This window comes from Lissotriton vulgaris, unplaced genomic scaffold (genome assembly GCF_964263255.1).
Source record: "Lissotriton vulgaris unplaced genomic scaffold, aLisVul1.2 SCAFFOLD_902, whole genome shotgun sequence".
In the NCBI taxonomy this organism is placed as follows: domain Eukaryota; kingdom Metazoa; phylum Chordata; class Amphibia; order Caudata; family Salamandridae; genus Lissotriton; species Lissotriton vulgaris.
Genome location: NW_028240880.1, coordinates 780,372 through 792,889, shown reverse-complemented (window position 1 = coordinate 792,889; position 12,518 = coordinate 780,372). Strand labels below are relative to the sequence as shown.

The following is a 12,518-nucleotide window of genomic DNA, read 5'->3' as shown; positions in this document are numbered from 1 at the left end:
ATTGCTAAAATATTATCAGATATTTAACAGGAAATTGACTTTTCTATTCTTGGTAAAAAAAAATGTTTTGCAGTTTCAACACAGAAAAGGTACAAAATCATGAATGGCAGCATCTTCTATTCGTAATCAACAATACAGGTGGAGGTATAACCCCCCATTTGCTAGCCCTGTTCAACTCTTTGCTCAGGGTTAGAATTTGGAAGGATTTGCTTGCAGATCACAAATACGGGTGCCCATCCTTTAAAAGCCAACATCTCTAATGTACTGTTTATTGTTTCTGAGAATGTCTTAAAAAGAAAAAGATCAATCTGAAGGATTGCCCTTCCAATGGTACATCCCTTTTAGAACTGGATTAACATTCCAGCTCTCACCAGATCTTATGTGGGCAACAGAAAAAGAGCTTTAAGAAACACCACAGAGATAAGGTATTTCGCTCCACCCAAATGTTGATTAGCTGCATACAGACTTTCATTGGGGCGAAGTTATGTGTGTCCACTGACAAAGAGTGCTTGTTTTGCACTTTTTGTGTTGCAGGGAAGCTTATCCACCACACAGCAGGACTGAGTTGGTTATGGTGACAAGCCGTTCAGCAAGGAGACAGGCCTGATCAGTTGTTATGAAAAGTTATGACAAGGGTAGTTATGAGACAGACAGTAGGTCTGTCTTTATTTGGAAAGTCATATGTTAAATTTAATAGGCTTCAAGGGTGGACAGACATTGCGTTGAGTTACAAATGTAGGCAAACATGCTGTTACATAGAATCTCAGAGATTACCCTAGGAGGCCATGCTTTTGGTGTAAATGACTCACTTTTACAAACCCTGGGATTAGATCTGTTCTTGGAGAATCCATGCTCTGCCGTTTTAAGAGGAGCTGTATTTTATTTTGCTTATGCTTATTATGCCAGGCTCACGTTTTTTATGGTAACAAGCCAATTGTAAATGCTATAGGCCTGAATAGTTTATTAGGAAATGTTATGTCAGATGCCATAGGTTTGATTTGTTTTTTATGAGAAATTACAACAGAGGCTGTAGGCCAATTTATATATCATGAAAATTATATGTTACAGCCAACAGCCCTTTAAGAGTGAATTGATATTACACTGTATTACATGGAATCTTGCAGATTACTGTAGCAAGCAAAGATGTGTTGTTAGTTGCTTCCTTTGATAAACCTTCATGGTAAAAGATCTGCACAGTGATAATCCTTGCTAGACCCTCATGGGAGGGTCTGGTAGGCGGCCTGATGACATATGACAGTCACCTGAAAGTGAGTGTCTTTCAGTGTCTGGGCTGATTGTCAATCTTTTAGCTTTCCCTTTTTTGTTTTATAGGTCCCTGTTAGTTTCTTGATCCTTTTTAGAACATCCTGCTGCTTTTCACAAAGTTTTATCAGGCTCTTGCTTATGCCTCTTTTAATCTTAAGTGTGTGCTGCTCCCTGTGCAGCCACTATTGTAAACTGGTGGTCATCTTGGAATTGTACTGTCAAATCATGTAGCATTGATTTACCGTTCCAAGATGTCCATCATGTTTAGAAGCATTATATTAGCCACCTTGGACCAGAATGTCAGTGATACACTATACTCTTCAGCATCCAAAGATAGTCAACCAGTACAATATTTACTCAGCTGCCATCTTGCAACGATTTGCACAGAGTGTATCATTGTCTTTACTACTAGAAGATGGTCAACATGTTACTTGTAAGATTGACAGCTATGTTGGAACTTAAAAAAAGGTACACTGTGTATAATGACATTGAAAGTCAATCACCTGCTGCAAGGTTTAATTTTATTTTTGTATTGCATGCATATGCCCCCCAAGATTGGATTGGGTCATGTGCTGGAAGGTCGATTATTGGTAGGGGTAACTATGCACCTATCAACGCAATATAAGGTTCAGTCAAGGTCTCAATAAATGATTTCTTTGCTCAACCCTTTGTAGCTGGCATCGAGCAGGCAGGCTTAACTTAGGAGACAGGTGTGCAAAACATTTAAAAACACCAATACACTAAATAAGACACAACACAAAATAAGACTCCCACACCAATTTATAAAAATAGGAAATATTTCAATCTTTGCAATGACACCAAAACTAGAAAAATCCAAGATAGGCACCCTAGATATGAATTTTTAAAGAAAAGACACTTTCTAGTGCTTAAAAACATATAGCGTCAATTTGGGACATTTGGTCGTTCTTGACTGGTACAAAGGCAAAGTTTGAGGCCGACAGTGATGGAGACCTGGTCAGATACACTAAGCGGGAGGCATGGGTTGAAATTTAAAAAAAGTTTCTGTGGGATTTTCTCTCGATGTTCCGGAGGCTGGCTACGCAGCAGCTTCATTCAGCGGGAGCCCCCGGTCCACTCCTGGAAGTCTTGAGCTCGAGCTTTCAGAGACAAACATCTGAAATCCTGGCCAGGTTATGGTTAGACGTAGTCTGCTTGACTCTCGATGTTGGGTCGGTCCACTTGTGGAGCTTTTTCACAAAAGTTCTAGAAAATTCTCCCAACTTCAGGAGGTTTTCATGACGTTCTTTTTGGGGATTCAAAGTGTCCACAAACAAAATCCAAGGTTTCAGAGTCTCAGTTGCTCCATCGACATTGGAACTACAGTTCCCACAATGCACCTGGCCAAATCCTTTAAAGTACCGCTGAAGGTGGTCAGATGGGTTCTTGCGGAAGATGATGCATGTGGAGCTTTTTTAACCTGTTGCTTTCAAAGAATTCACTCCTCTTTTTGGGAGCAAGACAAAATCCTTAGGGATGTAGTTCCTTAGTGTGCAGCAGGTGCAGTCATTCAGAGTGCAGTCCTCTTGGAGCAGGCCATGGTTCCAGCAGGGCCGTAATTCTCCTTGTAGTTTCAGGCAGCGGATCTGAGTTGCTATGTAGCGCTCACATATTTATCCTATGTTCTGGACTGACAAGTAGGGGGGCACCCCTGACCAATGGGTTACAGGGTGCCAACCAAAAGCATGACAGCTACCTCCAAAGTGTGACATATTCTTGTCCCACAAAGCATTGTACTTTAAAATTCCAGATGGAAAATTCCTCTCCTTGAGAGTAAGAACTGGCTAAGCCAACCTACTGGTGTAGCTCATTTCCTTTAACACTCCCCTTCCAGACCTCCTGCAAATTCCTCTCTTGGGGCTCCCATCTGGCTGGGGAGTACAGGAAGAGGGGGTATGCTAGGCAGGTATTTCTTACTGTCCTGTTCTCTTTGAAGCCCAGTTTTTGTAGCCAACCCCCCTTTCTGGCCTGTTCTCTGCAGCTGCCGAGCTCCCCCCATCAGATAACCTCTCTCTCTGCGCAAGCCTCTTATCACCTTATCAAAGCGGTTTGACTGCGCCTCTTAAGGGCTGGCCAATCAGGAGAGGCTGCTAGAAGGGTGGATTTTAGCTCACAGAAAAGAAAGTTCTATAACGTATTTTCTGGATAAGCTATGATAAATTCAATAGTGACAAGTTGTTAGATGTATCACTACCAATCTTTTAAGTCCTAGAATTATTATTTAACTAACTCCTGTCAATAGTTACACTGTATTACAGCATTCCCACAGGAGCCAATAGAACTAAAATGCTACAATGGAGGAAAAACGAAATTGGTAGTGTTTCCCTCACCATGACATTTAAAACATTTTAAAATGTCCCTACTTATATTTAAAGGGCAGCCTACTCTGGGGGCACCTAGGGTAGACCTTAGGGGGGACTTATATGTAAACGTTAGGTAGTTTAATACTTTTGAAGTACCTTTCAATCCAAAGTTGAATTTGCATGTAATTACCATGTAACCACAGCTTGAAAAACAGGGCTGACTTTCAAAATGACAGCAGGCAAAACAGCAGTGCAAACTTAAGTGCTTCAATGCTGCTGGGCCTTTAAACCTAAATGTCCTACCATATACCAGGGACTTACAGGTAGGCTGTCAGTGTCAACTTCAATTACACCTAATTACCAAATACCTTTTTAATCAGAGCACTGGTCCCTATTAGCAGAGCCCAGGGTACAGTAAGAATCAGTTACCACCAGTCTCTTTCTTACATCATGTTTTATTTTTTTCTACTTCTGTTCTTTTAGTATATCATCTACATGCTTCTTTAGAATGTGCAAAAAACACAGTTGATGGACAGAATGTAGAACAATGTCATACATTCACCCCAGTACAAGGATCTGGGCCTAAATCCATCGTTTTGTTGCACTCCACACCACCCTGGGTTAGACACTGGCTATATGCAAATCAGCTCTGACCCTGTGCCTCATGGGAACAGTCCAGTCCGAACTACCAAGCCATATCTTTCCCAGTCCGGAATCAAGCATCCAAGGACCGGTTTCTGGCTATCAGCCTTCATCAGCCTGGATAGCTTGACTCCAGTGGTGTGGAGAGCCTGGGACTCACGTCTGAGTATACCCAGCACACTCGGGGTGAAAATTGCAAAAAAACACAGTTGATGGACAGAATGTAGAACAATGTCATACATTCACCCCAGTACAAGGATCTGGGCCTAAATCCATCGTTTTTTTGCACTCCACACCACCCTGGGTTAGACACTGGCTATATGCAAATCAGCTCTGACCCTGTGCCTCATGGGAACAGTCCAGTCCGAACTACCAAGCCATATCTTTCCCAGACCGGAATCAAGCATCCAAGGACCGGTTTCTGGCTATCAGCCTTCATCAGCCTGGATAGCTTGACTCCAGTGGTGTGGAGAGCCTGGGACTCACGTCTGAGTATACCCAGCACACTCAGGGTGAAAATTGCAAAAAACACAGTTGATGGACAGAATGTAGAACAATGTCATACATTCACCCCAGTACAAGGATCTGGGCCTAAATCCATCGTTTTTTTGCACTCCACACCACCCTGGGTTAGACACTGGCTATATGCAAATCAGCTCTGACCCTGTGCCTTATGGGAACAGTCCAGCCCGAACTGCCAAGTTGGCAGGGTATGCTCAGGGTATGCTGTTTCCGGTCCAGGGAAGACATGGCTTGGCAGTTCGGGCTGGACTGTTCCCATGAGGCACAGGGTCAGACTGATTTGCATATGGCCATGTCTGAACTGGGGTGGCTGAGTGAGCTAAAGAATGGTGATGGATTAAACCCAGTTCAGTTGACTGGGGTGAGTGTTTGATTTGCTCAAACGCTCCGTCCATCATCTTCTTTTGTATCGCTTTGTTCGCCCTAAGTTGGCAGGGTATGCTCAGACATGAGTCCCTTGCTCACTTGGCCACTGGATTCAAGATAGCCTGGCTGATGAGGATTATGAATCCGAAATCAGTCCCAGGATGCTTATTTCTGGTCCAGGGAAGACATGGCTTGGCAGATCAGGCTGGACGGTTCCCATGAGGCACAGGGTCAGACCGATTTGCATATGGCCATGTCTGAACTGGGGTGGCTGAGTGAGCTAAAGAATGGTGATGGATTAAACCCAGATCAGTTGACTGGGGGTGAGTGTTTGATTTGCTCAAACCCTCCGTCCATCATCTCCTTTTGTATCGCTTTGTTCGCCCTAAGTTGGCAGGGTATGCTCAGACGTGAGTCCCTTGCTCACTTGGCCACTGGATTCAAGATAGCCTGGCTAATGAGGATTATGAATCCGAAACCGGTCCCAGGATGCTTGTTTCCGGTCCAGGGAAGACATGGCTTGGCAGTTTGGGCTGGACTGTTCCCATGAGGCACAGGGTCAGACTGATTTGCATATGGCCATGTCTGAACTGGGGTGGCTGAGTGAGCTAAAGAATGGTGATGAATTAAACCCAGATCAGTTGACTGGGGGTGAGTGTTTGATTTACTCAAATGCTCCGTCCATCATCTCCTTCTGTATCGCTTTGTTCGCCCTAAGTTGGCAGGGTATGCTCAGACGTGAGTCCCTTGCTCACTTGGCCACTGGATTCAAGATAGCCTGGCTGATGAGTATTATGAATCCGAAACCGGTCCCAGGATGCTGGTTTCCGGTCCAGGGAAGACATGGATTGGCAGTTCGGGCTGGATTGTTCCCATGAGGCACAGGGTCAGACTGATTTGCATATGGCCATGTCTGAACTGGGGTGGCTGAGTGAGCTAAAGAATGGTGATGGATTAAACCCAGATCAGTTGACTGGGGGTGAGTGTTTGATTTGCTCAAACACTCAGTCCATCATCTCCTTTTGTATCGACTTGTAGTGAGGTATCCAGTTCAATTTGACCCTCCAGTGGGTGATGCCGATACAGATATTTTTATTAAGTAATGTTCCAAACAACGTTGCTCCTTCACATTACCTCTTTTAAAGGCTGCCGGAGTCCAAACCAAAGCCAGTCTTCGGTGGCAACCACTGTATTTATATGTATATATATATATATATATTATTTTTTTAAAACAACAATTTCTTATGTGTGATAAAAAAAATAAAAGGTATTTAGTACCAGGTAAGGGGAGGGGTGATTTTAGGGTTATTGGGCGGTAGAGATAGAGGCCGGTAAGGGTATAATTAGGAGTGGATAGAGGTAAAGGGGTGTAAGATAATTTTAGGGTTTAGCTGTGTTAGATCGAAAGGGTGATAAAGGCAATTCTGGGGTGTAGGGGTAGGTAATGTTATGGGAGATCAGGGTGATTTTAGAATTTGGAGGTGAATAGAGGTAAAAGGAGCTAAAGATAATTTTAGGGTTTAGGATTTGGCAGAGGGAAGGTTATTTTTAAGGTTAAGGGGTGGGTAGATAAAGGGTTGTAGGGATTTTTAGGGTTCTTTGCGGGAAGAGGTAAGCATAATGTAGTGTTACAGTGTAGGGGTGGGCAGAAGTAATGGGTAGTAGTGATTTTTAGAGTTCAGGAGATAGAAGAGGTCAAGGAAGGTTAGGATAAAGCAGGAATCTGGAAGGTTACCCCCCAAAAATAATATATATACACATATATACACACACAAACATATATATATATATATATATATATATACACACACACACACACATAAGAATCACAATCAAATTCAATGTGTTGTAAGGGTCAACCCATTGCATAACATGTGTGGTGAAGCCATGAATTGTTAAGTCATATCTGTCAGGAAATGAAAAAAATGCATAATGGAGGGTATGTGTGGCTCTTAATCAGGGTCATTGGATTTGCAGATTTCAACAAAAAAAATTGTTTCTAGCTCAAAGTAATCCAAAATCACAAAAAAATATGGTGACTCGGGTACCTGGGGCACCCGGAACACTTTTCGCAAAGTTTGACTGGTCATCTTCAAGTTGCTTATTGATGTATCTGTGTGTTAATTTGTTACTAATAAGGTGAACTCTTTTCACAGACACTGCGAACAGATGTAAAAATTACAAAATAATAAAGTCATATTACCACAAAATGTGGTGCATTATGCTGCATCATTTGTTCAACCCTGCCGCATAAGTTGGGCCTCCTCTGCCGCACAAATTTAGTGACCCTGATTAAGAACCACACATAATCGAGGAGACTAACAAAACACTGATATAATAACGTTGCCACAAGTTGTCACTATACTGCATGGCACCAAAAAGTACAAGTACATTTTTTTTTACAGGGCAAGTCGATTGACGAAGCATCAAGTCCCTAGGACAAGTAGATATTTTATAAAATTGCACATCCATTAAATATTTGCACCAGGCCCTGGCCTAAGCAGAAGCGCCCTTGAAACTCCTACTTGTAACTGCTGTGTCTAAATGTTGTGGTTCCCCCTAACCTTTAAATAGAGGGAATCCTTCTGGCGCCTCGCCACACCACTTGAAACAGAAACCGTGAACAATTACAGCGCCTAGACTTTAGAAGACAACTCAAATCCCATTATTCAGTAACATCTACTCAGCCTGGAAGTCTTCACTTACACAGCTGGGTTTTAGCCACACAGTAAAACACATATAAAACTGGCCTTGGTGTTTGCTGCTCCAGCAGCTGGACCTGAAGGTCATGGGTTCTAAAACCGTGTGGGCCACTTCAGTCTTTAGAGGTCGATATAATGATGAACGTTTTATGTTCTTAACGTCATAAATCCTGAAAACAAATGTTAAAAATGTGTGGCTTTATGCTCAGACAAGAAGTCTAATTTTGAATGCAGGTCATTACATTGCACGTGGTTGTTTAATACAGTGTAGTAAAACACGAAATTACTCCTGACAGTTCCAAATCTGTCCACTTCTGAAAATTAAAAATAAATCTCAGAAAGTGTTAAACGTAATATGAGAGTGCAACATTCTATTACCGCCGCATATTCAGAAATCAAGTGCAGTTGCATTAAAACATAAATCTGGAATGGATAGGAATTTAAGCGCCACAGAAGACCATGCGGCGCTATCCAGCAAGCAAAGGTGCGGCACAGATGGCAGAACATTTAAATAAAGTCCTCTCGCCCCAAACTCAAACGTGACCAGACACATGCACCCACTTTTACAAACCTGCATCACTGACAAACGGAAGCAACTGTGGCCGCCGATCTATTTTCAGACCCACGAGCTCTCTGCCAACCCAAGAGAAAGCCCTTTGCCCCTCCCGCTGACCCCAGGGGTGCCGTGAAAGAAACGCAGGTACCTCACTCACCTGCCCGCCTTCGGAGGGATGTCGATGCGCTGCCCCCACCCCAAGAACCAGTGGCAGAGCCGATCAGGGTAGCCTTTGGCAGGGACGACGGCTGTCTCGTGGCGGGGTCTCCCTCTGCTCTCTCGGCACAAGGGCAGACCGATTTAAACTGGGAAATGGCCGCGTGCCAAGGAGCTGTACTCAGCTCTGTCACTTTCACGGTTCTGGAGGACAACCCAGTGCAGCCGTGAGGGAAATGCATCCCTGGCGACCTCCGACCTTTGGAAGTATTTGAATGTCGGTTTCTCCAACCAGTGACGTTGCAGAAGAATAGACCTGTTGTTATTATTTAAATGACACGTCCTACGCGAACCCTTGAGATTATGTGTTTTAAATTCATACGGAAACCATGTATTGTCAAAGCTTAATAAGATTGCATACATTATTACTTAACAAATCAGCAAAAATGGAAGAAAACCAGAACTAATGAAATAGGTCTTGAAATGAGATTTCCAAGACCTCAGAATGAAATTATTTAGGTGACTGGGTGAACGCTTGTGTCATTATTTTGTTATGACATGCCATGATTCTAAGTCCTCTGGAGCTCTTATGGTACATCACTACAAGAGAGAGAACGGCGATTTGGCAACGGTAGGGTTATTTATCGACACATTACAAGTTCCCGAATAGATGCTCTACATGTTTTCATGCAAATTGCTCTCCAGCAGAGTACTCGACCATGATTGAGATATGGTTCAGTCTAAGTCATCTACCTTTTAACATAGGTGACTCTAGTCCCCACGTACAGGGCATTACACAACTGATGACTGGTGGCAGATGATAAAATGTCCTGGGGTACATCACCAGTAAATATGTACACACATTCATGTCTCAATGTTTTGGCTTGATCCAAAAAGGACCAAGGCATGAATGTACTAGCTGGGATTGAAATCTATGGCCACAGGGGCAAACACACATATCTGCAATGGATATATAAGTTTACTGACCCAACAGATAGAAAATGTACCCCAAACCAGTGGGACTACATGCCTGTTTGCCCAGGTGTGAGGAGGTTTTGCTATACAAAAAGTGCTTCTGTACTCCACAGCACAGGAAGCCGAACCAGCAAGACTACGTTTCCCAGTTGGGTCAGGTGTGGGGGGCAGGAACCAGGAGGGACCTGCACTATAAAAAGTGCTTCTGTACCTCGCACGTGGGATGCGCCTGGGCTACGCTTGCAGAAAGGGCGGGCAAGTCTTGCGTCCTTCATCATCTGGAGGAGGCTGGGTTGGGTCACCCCTCTGACATCTCCAACTCCAGGAAGGTAGGACTTTTTAATCTTCCTAATTTACTAGTGGACTCGGCAGAGGAGTTAGGTAGTGTCACAGCAACGTATTCAGCAGACAAAACATGGGGAAGAGGAAGTCGCTGAAGACACCCATGCAGGCATCCACCACAAAGAAAAAGGCGAGTGTGGCAAAAAGTAACGATACATTAGCAGAGATTTTCACTAAATAGAAGAAGTGGAATCAATGCTGTATGGTCAATAACCCCAGATGGCCTCTCGCCCGCTCAGCCGAATAATGTAGTGGAGCCTGGAAGACCTATGGCTGAAATCTTCACACAAAAAAAGGGGGGGGGGCTTCACTCATGCAGCCTCGAATCAGTTAAATCTCGGGCTCGAGTAATGGCTGTGTGGCGAATGCTTCTTTAGATATCATGCAAGCACCAGAGATCCCTATAGAGATTGCATTGTCTGTGGCTACTACCCTAATTGATATGCCATCTTGCTAGTTTGGATAATGTTAAGGAGGTCGCATCAGTACCCTTGGGGGATTTAGACAACTTGGAGAGTCAATCGCCTTCTCCTCCAGACCTGACATGTGCACTCCTTAAAGCTATTACAGACTTGGTAGACGTAATAACATTGCTGAGAGCCCAGATTACTCACTTAATCGACTTTCAGAGTTCAGTAACTCCCCTTCTCTGGCAAATGTCAGTGGGCAGCTCACACCCTGTGGATATGGGTCCTGTGCTATCCATTTCAGATGCAACTTGTACACAGCTGAATCCACGGCTACCTTTGCCTCTTGTCCCCCCAACTTCAGAACTAAGGTGTCCTACAAACCCGTTTACAGGGTGGTGTGGGTTAGCAGGACCCAGTTGGGGGGGCCGGAGTCATAAGACCCGTCGCCTCAACCCTTCCGCAGCATATAAGATCTGATGTAAGGCGCCTGGGGACTGCGAGGAGCAACAGGGCATTATTTTTACACAAAGTGCAGGGAGGTCTACTTCCTATGATTTCTCCTCTGGTACCCCACCGATCCCTTCTAAATGGGAGCACAGACCGGGGGCGGCAGCAGCATAAGCGGCACTATTTACAAACACAATGTTCCAAGGCTCCATCCAGGAGTGAAAGAAGGTAACGAGCCACTAACCAACAATGTGACTTATTGGTTGAGCAATGTAAGGAAATACCTCTACGTCATTCGGCAGGACATTGTTGGAGTGAAGCGCCTCACCCTTCCAGAGAGTGATCTTGACTATTTGGGGGTTAAATTGATCTCATGTGAGCTGGCTGACACCATCATTGGTTTGATGGTGCGTTTTATGTGTCTACAAGAAACCCTAATCCGTTTAAAGTCCAAAGCACCCCATGCTAAGGAGGGGCCAGATCCAACTTAGGGGCTACAAAAGGGAATAGGTGCCTCGAAAAAATGACTGATACCATCAATGGAGAATCTTTCTCCGCTAACTATATCCCATAAGCCGCAATCTACAAATTGGAATCGTATCTCTTGGAACATTGTTGGTCTGACAGCGAAAGTGGCTGACTGATTGGGGAACATTTAAGGATGCTTTTGATATTTGTGTCTTACAAGAAACCATGTGTAAGAAGCTTGTATAGATTAAGGGTATACAACCTTCCACTGTCCAGCTGTATCACAGGGTAGGGGTCCACCTGCAGGTGGCCTTATAATCTGGGTTAAACACATTAGCCTGTGTAATTAAGAGGCTACACGTAGATACCACAGACAGTCTGGGAAGCATGCTTGAGAGAGAGGGGTCCACCTTAAATATCTTCAATGTTTATAACAGGTGTAGTGGGGTGAATAGTATGCCTAACACACTATCCAATTTTGGAGGAGGACACAGACGTGCTATCACATGACATCCCGTATGTTGCTGCAGGAGACTTTAATATTACCTTTGAACCTCTTGGCCCACTCGATTTTAATATAACCAAAGAGGAAGATACCGCCTGGGGCATCCGAAATTTAGACATCATACCGATCAAAAGGACTTCTATGGTGGCCAGCCAGTTGCTGGCGTCATCTCTCTGATTTGGCTTAAGAGCCTGTAATGGTAGGTCTATTCAGACTGTAGGTGTGCCCATACCTTTAAAAGGCTTGCCCAAAAAAGCTGTATCGATTACATATATTTACTTTAAAAAAATGTGGCGGTGGATATGGAGGTTGTTAAGAGGCACGATAGAGACTATAATGTGCGCAGATTAATTGTCACTAGTATGGGGATCCAAGGCCAACCTCACACTACTTCTATACAAAGGTACTCTGTTTAGAGCCAAAACTTAGTGGGAACTGGGGGTGTGGGAGGCTCTAATGGCAGCAGCCAGGGTGGGAAATAATAAACTTTTTTTTTTTTTTTTAAACCTTTATTGTACCGTTAATTAGCACACAGCTGCTGGCCCACAACCCGTAGGCCCGGCCGCTATCACAAATATACGTCCACAATGCATTAGGGTAAAGTAGCAAGCTAAATGTCATTCTCTTGCCGTACTTCTCGCCACCTAAAATCTAAAAGGTACAGTGCTCGCAATATGTCGCCGATCAATACAGGTTTTTGGTTTTCTATTTTTTAACAAAAACAGCAATACAGAAACAAAAGGAATCACAATGCGGTCGTTCATTTTAGATTAATGTCTCGCAATAGCTGAGTAAAGAAGCGCTCCTCTAGTGCAACCTATCCTAATTCTCTCCAGGACT

The 12,518-nt window shown here is 43.8% G+C and overlaps 1 protein-coding gene across 1 annotated transcript in view; it reads right to left on the bottom strand.

The window, feature by feature from the left end:
• Positions 1 to 12,518, bottom strand: part of LOC147672503 (peroxisomal reductase activating PPAR-gamma-like) — a gene marked incomplete at its 3' end in the record, with an annotated part of 88,733 nt that overhangs the window by 39,197 nt on the left and 37,018 nt on the right. The gene's annotated exons all lie outside the window — the stretch shown is intronic.